Source organism: Arachis hypogaea, chromosome 15 (assembly GCF_003086295.3).
Source record: "Arachis hypogaea cultivar Tifrunner chromosome 15, arahy.Tifrunner.gnm2.J5K5, whole genome shotgun sequence".
Classification (NCBI taxonomy): domain Eukaryota; kingdom Viridiplantae; phylum Streptophyta; class Magnoliopsida; order Fabales; family Fabaceae; genus Arachis; species Arachis hypogaea.
Genome location: NC_092050.1, coordinates 64,531,970 through 64,542,121, shown reverse-complemented (window position 1 = coordinate 64,542,121; position 10,152 = coordinate 64,531,970).

Genomic DNA, 10,152 nt, shown 5'->3' with positions numbered 1-10,152 from the left:
TTTGGGATTTCTTCCTAAATTGTGCTTGAAAGTGAAAACATACTTTTTTGTGCTAAATTTAGTCAATTTTATTCACTTTAATCCCATTTGGTACCTTGATGTATTTGTTAAGTAATTTTCAAGTTTCCAGGGCAAGTATGGGTTGAAGAAGTGACGAAAAGAGCATGCAAAAGGGAAGAATTCAAGAAATGAAGGATTTGGAAAGCTGCCAGCCCTGACCTCTCTGTACTAAATTGGTCATAACTTGAGCTACAGAGGTCCAAATGAGGCAGTTCCAGCGGCATTGGAAAGCTAACATCCAGGGCTTCAAAATGATATGCAATTTGCTATAGTGGACATAATTCTACGTGTGCGTATGCACAGGTACTTGTGCGTACGCACAAGTCAGGATTCAGCATGTGTGTGGACGCACATGTCTGTGCGTCCGCACAGGTCCCTGCACGAGACCTCATTAATTGCAACTCACTGACAGCGATTTTTGGGCCCCCAAAATCCAATCCAACTCATTTTTTGAAGCTATTTAAGGCCAAATTGAAGAAGGATGAAGGGGGGAAATTAGGTTTAAGTTTTCTATGTTTTTGCTTTAGTTCTCTAGAGAGAGAAGCTCCCCCCTCTCTCTAGAATTAGGGTTTTCTTAGTTTAATTTCCTTTAATTTCAGCATTTAATTCTTATTTTAGTGTAGTTTCATTTATGTTTCTATGCTTTCTTGTCTTATTCTTCTTCATCTCCTTTGTTATTTTCTCTTTTATGTCAATTTTCATGTTATGAACACTTTTGTTATTTTAATTCCAATTAATGCAAATTTATATTTTCATGTCATTTATTGCTTTTCTTAGTTGTTATTGTTATTTTCATGCTTTGGTATCTTTAGAATTTATTTTATTATAATTTAATATTATTTTATTTTCATGCACACCAAGTGTTTGATAAAATGCTTGGCTTAGTTTTTACATAGCTTTTCTTAACTCTTGGCTTAAAATTGTTGACTTTGGTGATCCTTGAGTCATTGATGTCCATTCTTGTTTGATATATTAGAGTAGTTAGTTGTTTTAGTTTTTCTTAACTCTATGTGACCCCTTAGTGTTGACATAGGACTTAGGGATTGAAATTAACTATGCCTATTTGACTTACCTTCGATGTAAGGTTGACTAAGTAGGATTAACTCTTCATAATCATCATATATTTGTGGTCAATGGCTAGGATAGGTAGCCTTAGTCCTCAATTGCTTGCCAAGAGGTTTCTTGCATTTTAAGTTTCCTTTACTTGCATTTAATTGCTTTGACTTTTATTACATTGACTTTTATTTGCTTTGATGTTTAATTTCTTGCATGTTTAGTTTTCACACTCTTGGTTGAGAAATTGGGTGTTTGGGTGGAATTGAGTTGTGGATGTCCATTTCGCATTGTGTGAGAATAGTTAATTGGTTTGGTTTCCATTGACGCTAGTCTTTCACTAAGTTAATTAGTGAGTTGACTAGGACTTATGGATTGAGATCAATTATGGCTTTTGACTAATTCTCAAGGAGGATTGATTGATTTGGATTGATTCCACACAATTGCCATGTTTGTGGTCCACAACTAGGATAGGAAACCTAGATTACCCAATTCTTGCCAAGAGTTGCCATTTGCATTCCTTGCATACTCATTTACTTTCTTGCTATTTACATTTCTTGCTTCTCTTGCTTTCTTTCCCAATTCCCCATGCTCTCTCTCATAGCCAATAATTGTACATTTTATTGCAACTCCTAGGGAAGACGACCCGGGAGCTAAATACTCTCGGTTTATTTTATATTGACTTTATCATTTGATCTTGGGAATTAATTGTTGGTCTAGACTATACTTTTAACGATGGAATTCTATTTTGTGAAAATCTAGACTAACAATAGTTCTCATTATCAAATTTGGCGCTATTGTCGGGGAGTTGCAATGGTGTATGTTTTTTGCTATTGTAAATATGTTAATATGTAAATAACTTACTTTTTGGTTGTCTTTGTTTATGGTTAGGATTGGGATCTCGGAGGACATTGGAGATTCAAGCATTTGGTGGGAAAGTCAAGCACAAGCCACCATAGCAAGGGCTCTCCCAATTATCTAACTTAAAGACATAAAATAAAAGTGTTTGGTAACATTGTTCCTACTCTTCTCTTTTTGTATATATTTTGGCTTTATTGCATGTTTGCTTGTTTTGGTTAGCTTAGAAGTAGTTTAATTTTGAGATTTGTAAGTTAATTTTGGTTTGGATCATGAATTTATGGGTTCTTGCATGTTTTGGTGTTGAGTTTTGATTGAACTAAGGCTTGGTACCTTAGATTTTTGAAGAAAAATTTTTGGGAAAAACAGGGCATGTGCGTGCGCACAGCCTTGTGCGCACGCACGCAACAACAATTTTCACTTTCTGTGCATATGCACCCACCTGTGCGTACGCACACAAGCCTTTATACCCCCTGTTCGCAGTGCCAGCACGTCTTGTGCACGCGCATTCCCCTGTTTTCTGCCACCTGTGCATGCGCACCTACTCGTGCGTACGCACACATACCCTTTTTTACACCCTTTGTGCGGCCGCACAGACGTGTGCATCCACACGCCAACTTGCAACCACTCTGGTGGGAGAGTTGGCACAGCGTGTGCACGTGAACCCCTGCCCCTTATGCTCTTGTGCGTGCGCACGGACATGTGTGCGCGCGCACACGTGATCCTTTCCTTAAAAAAAAGAACAAGACAAAATTGCCATTAATAAACTAATAAAGGAATAAAAGAACTATGTATGCCATATAAACAAGTAAAACGAATAAAGTGATTGAAAGGTGGGTCAAAACATAAAAGAAACCTTGACTTGGGATGAGTTATGGTGTCCCTTCCTTGCCATAACCACAACTATGATAATTTTCATGAGTTAATCTCGCCTAGTCAACCCCAAACATCGAGGAGTAAGTCAAGCAAGCATAATTGACCTTAATCCATAAGTTCTAACCAACTTACCAAACTAGTTGATAAAAGGCTAGCTTTAATGGAAACAAGAATCAACTAACTTCCCAAGAATTATCACTAAATGTTGGACATTATGGCTCTAGTAATCCATAAACTCATTTCTCCCAAGCCAAGGGGTGGAAATCTACCCCATAATAAAAAAAACCCTCCTGTGCGTGCGCACACGCTTGTGCGCCCGCACACGTCTTGCTTCCTCTTCTGCCAGGAGCGCTCGCATAGAGTGTGCGCTCGCACACCTCCCCTGTTTCACCTAGCGTGCGTACGCACATGTGGCTGTGCGTACGCACGCCCCTGTTTTCACCTATTATACTTCTTTTCTTCTCTTCTCTCTACTTCTTCTCTTCTTCTTTCTTCCACCTCTCTCTTCTCTTGCTTTTGCCATATTCTTTACTTGATCTACTTTTTTTGGTTTGCATTTCATTTTTATTCTAGTAATTACATTAGTTTTGTTTAGTTATTTATTAATTGAATAAGTTGCAAGTGTTTGCTTGTTGATTGATTGGGTTGCTTGTTGATTAATGCACTTATACTTTGCCCTGAATTACTATCACCTAATTGGATTTGTACATTTACATTTTGTTGCATATTAGGTGAAACTTTTATGAGTGCACATGAAATTTAGTGAATTGAATTGAATTGCTTGTTCATCGTGATTTTTAAGTCAATATAATTACATCACGAGGTCCTTGTTTTTTTTAATACTTTGCATTTGTTTGAGTTGACTTGACTTGATTCCTATCAAGACTTGTCACTTTTTGTAACAAACACCTTAACCATGTGATTATTTGATTTTTCTTAAGGATGAATAAGTAATTCTCTTTTCATTATTGAATTGGTTATTGCTTGTTGGGCCATTTTATTAATTTTGCTCTTTCACGTACACAACTTCAATATCCAATAATTCCTACATTCAATTCACTTTTGTTGTAGTTGCCTAAGTTGCATGTGCTTGAATGACACTCATCTCTTAGTTGCATCTTAAGCCATTTAGTTGAGGAACACATGCTTACTTTTTTATTATGTGGATGCCACGTTAGCCAGCCATTGTGTGTATTCCATACCACTATACAAACTTCCTCAATTAGATGCTTATTTACTCTCCCCTTTTACCCTTTTGTGCAATTTGCCCTATGAGTCCTAACTATACTTTGCTCTTCTTTTTTAGGATGAGATGTAAAGGCAAGGAGCCGGGAGAGGAGGAGGACACCGAGGAGGGAGATGCCAAGCATACATGCACTTGGCAATCTCTACACAACCCAAGCCCCCGCATCCGCCAACCGAAGGTGGAGCTCTTGAGAGACATTCTCCCCGTATTTTGTTTGTGCACGGAGGACCGTGCAATACATAAGTGTGGGAGAAGATTTGCCATTTTGGGGTGTAAACTTTCTTTTCCCAAACACCTTGTACTTTATTTTTACTTCTTTTAGTAGGTTTCTTGTATATATTTGGAATGATTTTGATTATTGCATTGCATTTCCTTCTAGTATATATGTCTTAGACTATTCATAGTTTATATCTATTGCGTTTTCATCTTTTTCTTAGTATATATTTTATAGATAGAAATTATGATTGGATGATGTGAATAGTATAGCACCTAGTTCAATTTTGTCCTAATTGTTCATGTTAATTTTTGCTTGTTGAAAATTAGGAATAGAAGTAGGAAAGATTTTGAAATTACATCCCTCACAACATACATACATACATATAGTAAATAAGTTTTGGTAAAACAACAAAGAATTTTCAAGAAACCCCTTTTTAGGACATTCCACTGATTAGATTTGAAACTTATTTTTGAACTTGCTTGAAGTATCTTTTTATGAAACATAGAAAAGAGCTTGAACAAATACCAAGTGAGATTTGAGCTTTAATTGTGTGGTTACACATTTTCAACCACAATTTTTTGTTCTTGTGTGATAAACTCCTTTTATGATTGTGATCTTAGATTTGCTTTAGTCTATATGTCCTATATTTGTTGTTTTGGATTGCATTTAGTATGATTGAAGCCATCTTTGTATAGCTCACTAACCCATATGGCCAACCCTTGCATCTATCTTTGTAAACCACTTTTTGAGCCTTTAATTCCCCTTTGTTCTCATTATAAGCATATCATTCACCCTAAGTGAAAAACCATTATGTCCATTGATTGTATCTTTGATTAGCTTGGGTTTGAGTGTGTGTATCAATCAAGTGTGGGGGGAATTTGTGGGAAACATTGGTAGAAAGTTAGTTTGGGTGTTCATTGAGAAAATTTGGTAAAATGGGTAAACACTCATGCATCAAATACTAAAACCATATGCATCTCTTTTTGATGATAAAAGAAAAATTTTGATGTACATACTTTGTTTATGAAAAAAAATAAATAAAAAAAAAGAAAGAAAGAAAAGAAATGATAATAAGAATGCAAATAAGAGATGCATATGTGGTTGAATTAAAAAGAAAATGCATGAGTGAATGTGAGAAAGAGGATAAATGGGTAGCTAGGATTGTTTTGTTGTGTATATAGGATGATATAGGTTGAGTGAGATACTTGAGCTAATCAATGACCCAATCTATTACCCCACTTAACCATATTAATCCTACCCTTACCTAAGCCCCATTACAAGCCACAAAAGTCCTCATGATATTTGCATTCATGCATCAAATATTAGTTGATTGTTAGACGACTTGCAAATCATTGAGAAACATGATTAAAGGAGGGTTGAGTGATTAAACCCTACACACTAAGCGATTAGAGTATAAACACATCCGGTAAGGGTTTCAATTGCTCAATTCTATGTTTCCATTGCTTACCTTATATCTTCTTGCAAGTTGTCGAACTTAATTTTGAAAATTTCAAATCAAATCGTTGGACATTGATTATATTGCCAAATTTTCTTGTCTTGGCCCTTAGTTTGTACTTTGGATTGATTGAGATTCATGTTTGTTTTTTCAAAACTCAATAGGAATCATAGTGTAGATATATATAGATAGCATTAAGTATAGTTACATGCATGTAGGTAGTTGCATTAATAATTACCCCTTCATTCATCTCCTTTGGTTGGTTTAGCATGAGGACATGCTTGGTTTAAGTGTGGAGAAATTGATGAATCCATATTTTACGATATATTTTGGTTTGATTTGAGTGGATTCCATCACATAAACCCACATTTATTCACCTAAATAGCATGCTTTTTAGATTTCTTCCTAAATTGTGCTTGAAAGTGAAAACATGCTCTTTTGTGCTTAATTTAGTCAATTTTATTCACTTTAATCCCATTTGGTGCCATGATGTATTTGTTAAGTAATTTTCAAGTTTCCAGGGCAAGTATAGGTTGAAGAAGTGAGGAAAAGAGCATGCAAAAGGGAAGAATTCAGGAAATGAAGGATTTGGAAAGTTGCCAGCCCTGACCTCTCTGTACTAAATTGGTCATAACTTGAGCTACAGAGATCCAAATGATGCGGTTTCAGCAGCATTCGAAAGCTAACATCCGGGGCTTCAAAATGATATGTAATTTGCTATAGTTGACATAAGTCTACATGTGCGTACGCACAAGTATTTGTGCGTACGCACAAGTCGGGATTCAGCATGTGTGCGGACGCACAGGTCCCTGCATGTGACCTCATTAATTGCAACTCGCTGGCAGCAATTTTTGGGCCCCCAAAACCCAACCCAACTCATTTTTTGAAGCTATTTAAGGCCAAATTGAAGAAGGATGAAGGGGGACAATTAGGTTTAGGTTTTCTATGTTTTTGCTTTAGTTCTCTAGAGAGAGAAGCTCCCCCCTCTCTCTAGAATTAGGGTTTTCTTAGTTTAATTTCTTTTAATTTCAGCATTTAATTCTTGTTTTAGTGTAGTTTCATTTATGTTTCTATGCTTTCTTGTCTTATTCTTCTTCATCTCTTTTGTTATTTTCTCTTTTATGTCAATTTTTATGTTATGAATACTTTTGTTATTTTAATTTCAATTAATGCAAATTTATGTTTTCATGTCATTTATTGCTTTCCTTATTTGTTATTATTATTTTCATGCTTTGGTAGTTTTAGAATTTATTTTATTACAATTTAATATTATTTTATTTTTATGCACACTAAGTGTTTGATAAAATGCTTGGCTTAGTTTTTACATAGCTTTTCTTAACTCTTGGCTTGAAATTGTTGACTTTGGTGATCCTTGAGTCATTGATGTCCATTCTTGTTTGATATATTAGAGTTGTTAGTTGATTTGGTTTCTCTTGACTCTATGTGACCCCTTAGTGTTGACATAGGACTTAGGGATTGAAATTAACTATGCCTATTTGACTTACCTTCGATGTAAGGTTGACTAAGTAGGATTAACTCTTCATAATCATCATGTGTTTGTGGTCAATGGCTAGGATAGGTAGCCTTAGTCCTCAATTGCTTTCCAAGAGGTTTCTTGCATTTTAAGTTTCCTTTACTTGCATTTAGTTGCTTTGACTTTTATTGCGTTTACTTTTATTTGCTTTGATGTTTAATTTCTTGCATGTTTAGTTTTCATACTCTTGGTTGAGAAATTGGGTGTTTGGGTGGAATTGAGTTATAGATGTCTATTCCGCATTGTGTGGGAATAGTTAATTGGTTTGGTTTTCATTGACGCTGGTCTTTCACTAAGTTAATTAGTGAGTTGACTAGGACTTATGGATTGAGATCAATTATGGCTTTTGACTAATTCTCAAGGAGGATTGATTGATTTGGATTGATTCCACACAATTGCCATGTTTGTGGTCCACAACTAGGATAGGAAACCTAGATTATCCAATTCTTGCCAAGAGTTGCCATTTACATTCCTTGCATGCTCATTTACTTTCTTGCTATTTACATTTCTTGCTTCTCTTGCTTTCATTCCCAATTTCCCATGCTCTCTCTCATAGCCAATAATTGTACATTTCATTACAACTCCTAGGGAAGACGACCCGGGAGCTAAATACTCTCGGTTTGACTTTATCATTTGATCTTGGAAATTAATTGTTGGTCTAGACTATTCTTTCAATGATGGAATTCTATTTTGTGAAAATCTAGACTAACAATAGTTCTCATTATCAATGGGTTACTGGGTTGGGGTAGCAGCAGCAGCAGGGAAAAGCGATAGAGGAAGAGTGCTGGTTGAACAGGGCGCTCTTCCTCATTATTACCCAGACCACGACCCATGCGTACGCACAATGGTGTGTGCATACGCACACCAGTAAAAGATGGTAGCGTTCAGGTGCACAAGACGAGCGAGCGCTGCTGGCAGAGAGGGTCTCAAGACATATGCGTGCGCACAGGGCTGTGCGCACGCACAGAATACTTCTTCTTTTTTCTTTTTTTTCTTTTTTGAGAAAATAGAGGTGTGTGGGCAGACGCAGGGTGTGCGGACGCATAGGAGGAGAGAGGGGGGTAGTGTTCCCACGCATAAACTCTGCGCGTGCTGGGAACAGAAGGGGTGTTTAAGGGTGTGCGTGCGCACGTAGCTGTGCGAATGCACAGGAACTGAAAAATAGGAGAACTGTGCGGATGCCCAAGGCTGTGCGGACGCACAAGGCTGTGCGTATGCACAGGTCTCTGGTCCTGCAACAAAAATTTTACCTCTAAGGCATCAAACATGACATCCAAAACAGGTCTTCATGTTCCAAATCATCATAAAACTCCAAAAAACACAAGCAATATAGCCAATTATTCATGAAACAAAAGGTAAAAGAGAGAAAGCTAGAAGGATGTTACCATGGTGGGGTGTCTCCCACCTAGCACTTTGGTTTAAAGTCCTCAAGTTGGACTTTGGTTGGAGCTCACATCAAGGAGGCTTGTGCTTCCACCCATCCTTGAGTTGCGAACCATGCTTGCTCTTCAGAAATCCTTCGGAATCCCACACAAAGTACATCAAGCTCCTAGGCAACCTTAAGCAAGTAATTGGGATCCAAAATTATTGGTTGTACAGATGTATGCCTGGATCCCACACTTTGGTTTCTCTATCATCCTCTTGTTGACTTTCACTTGTGCCCTTAGATGAACAACCTCTCCAAGCACCTTTGAAGCACCCACTTGAGTGTTGGACTCCTCCAAATTGGACCTTGCACCATTTATGCCATGAATTCCTTTGACAACCAACACCCATTCCTTCACCATTTGACACCCTAAGAAGCACCTTTAGTTGATAATCTATTTCCAAGAGAGCAAATTGATGCGGACCTAAGAAGCTCATTGAAGATATTGTTACCCACTCAATTTGTCCTTGATGATTAGGCTTTTGTGTGGTTTAGAATTTCTCAAATGAAGTCTCGTTGCAAGTATAGTTTCTAAACCAACACTAATCATTTCATACAAAAATTTGTTTGTCACAAGTAACAAACCCCTAAAATCTATAAACCGAAGTATTGAACCTCGGGTCGTTCTCCCTAGGAATTGAAACAAAGTGTCTTGTTATTGGTTATGGAGTATGTTTTGGGGTTTTTGGGATAAGAGACAAGAAAAGTAAATGGCAAGAAAATTCAAATAACAAAAAGACCTTGGCAAGGGTTGGTGGTCAAGGATCTCTATCCTAATGACTAACCACAACATGAGAATTGGCAAGGATCAATCCCACTAAGTCAACCCATAACTAATAGTAGAGGAAAGTCAAGTGAGCTATATCAATCCAAGTCCGTAAGTCCTAGTTCTCCATCAAATCAATTAGTGAGATCTAGTATTAATGGCTCCCAATCGTCAATCACTTGGACATTAGTGACTCAAGAGTTCCAAATTTACCTTTCCAAGCTAAGAGGAACAAAATCTACACCAAAATCCAACCAAACATTTCATCAAACACTTGGAAGGCACAAAATAAAAGAATAGGAAATTGACAACAAAATAGAATCTAACAACAATTATTACAAGGAATTAACAACAACAATCAAAAGAAGCACAATTATTATGAATTACCTCCAATTGAATTGAAAGAAAATGGAAGGAGCAAGAGTAGATCTACAATAAAGCATAAAAACAACATAAAGGAAATTACCACAAAAGAATAGAAGAGTGATGATTGCAAGAAGAAAGAATTGAGTAGGAGAAGTAGGTGAAAGCATGAATTAAACCCTAGATCTAAGATTATTGACCTAAACCTACTCCTAATTCTAGAGAGAAGTGAGAGCTTCTCTCTCTAAAACTAACTAAAACTAATCCTAATGTGTCTAATGGTGTGAAGTGATGCCT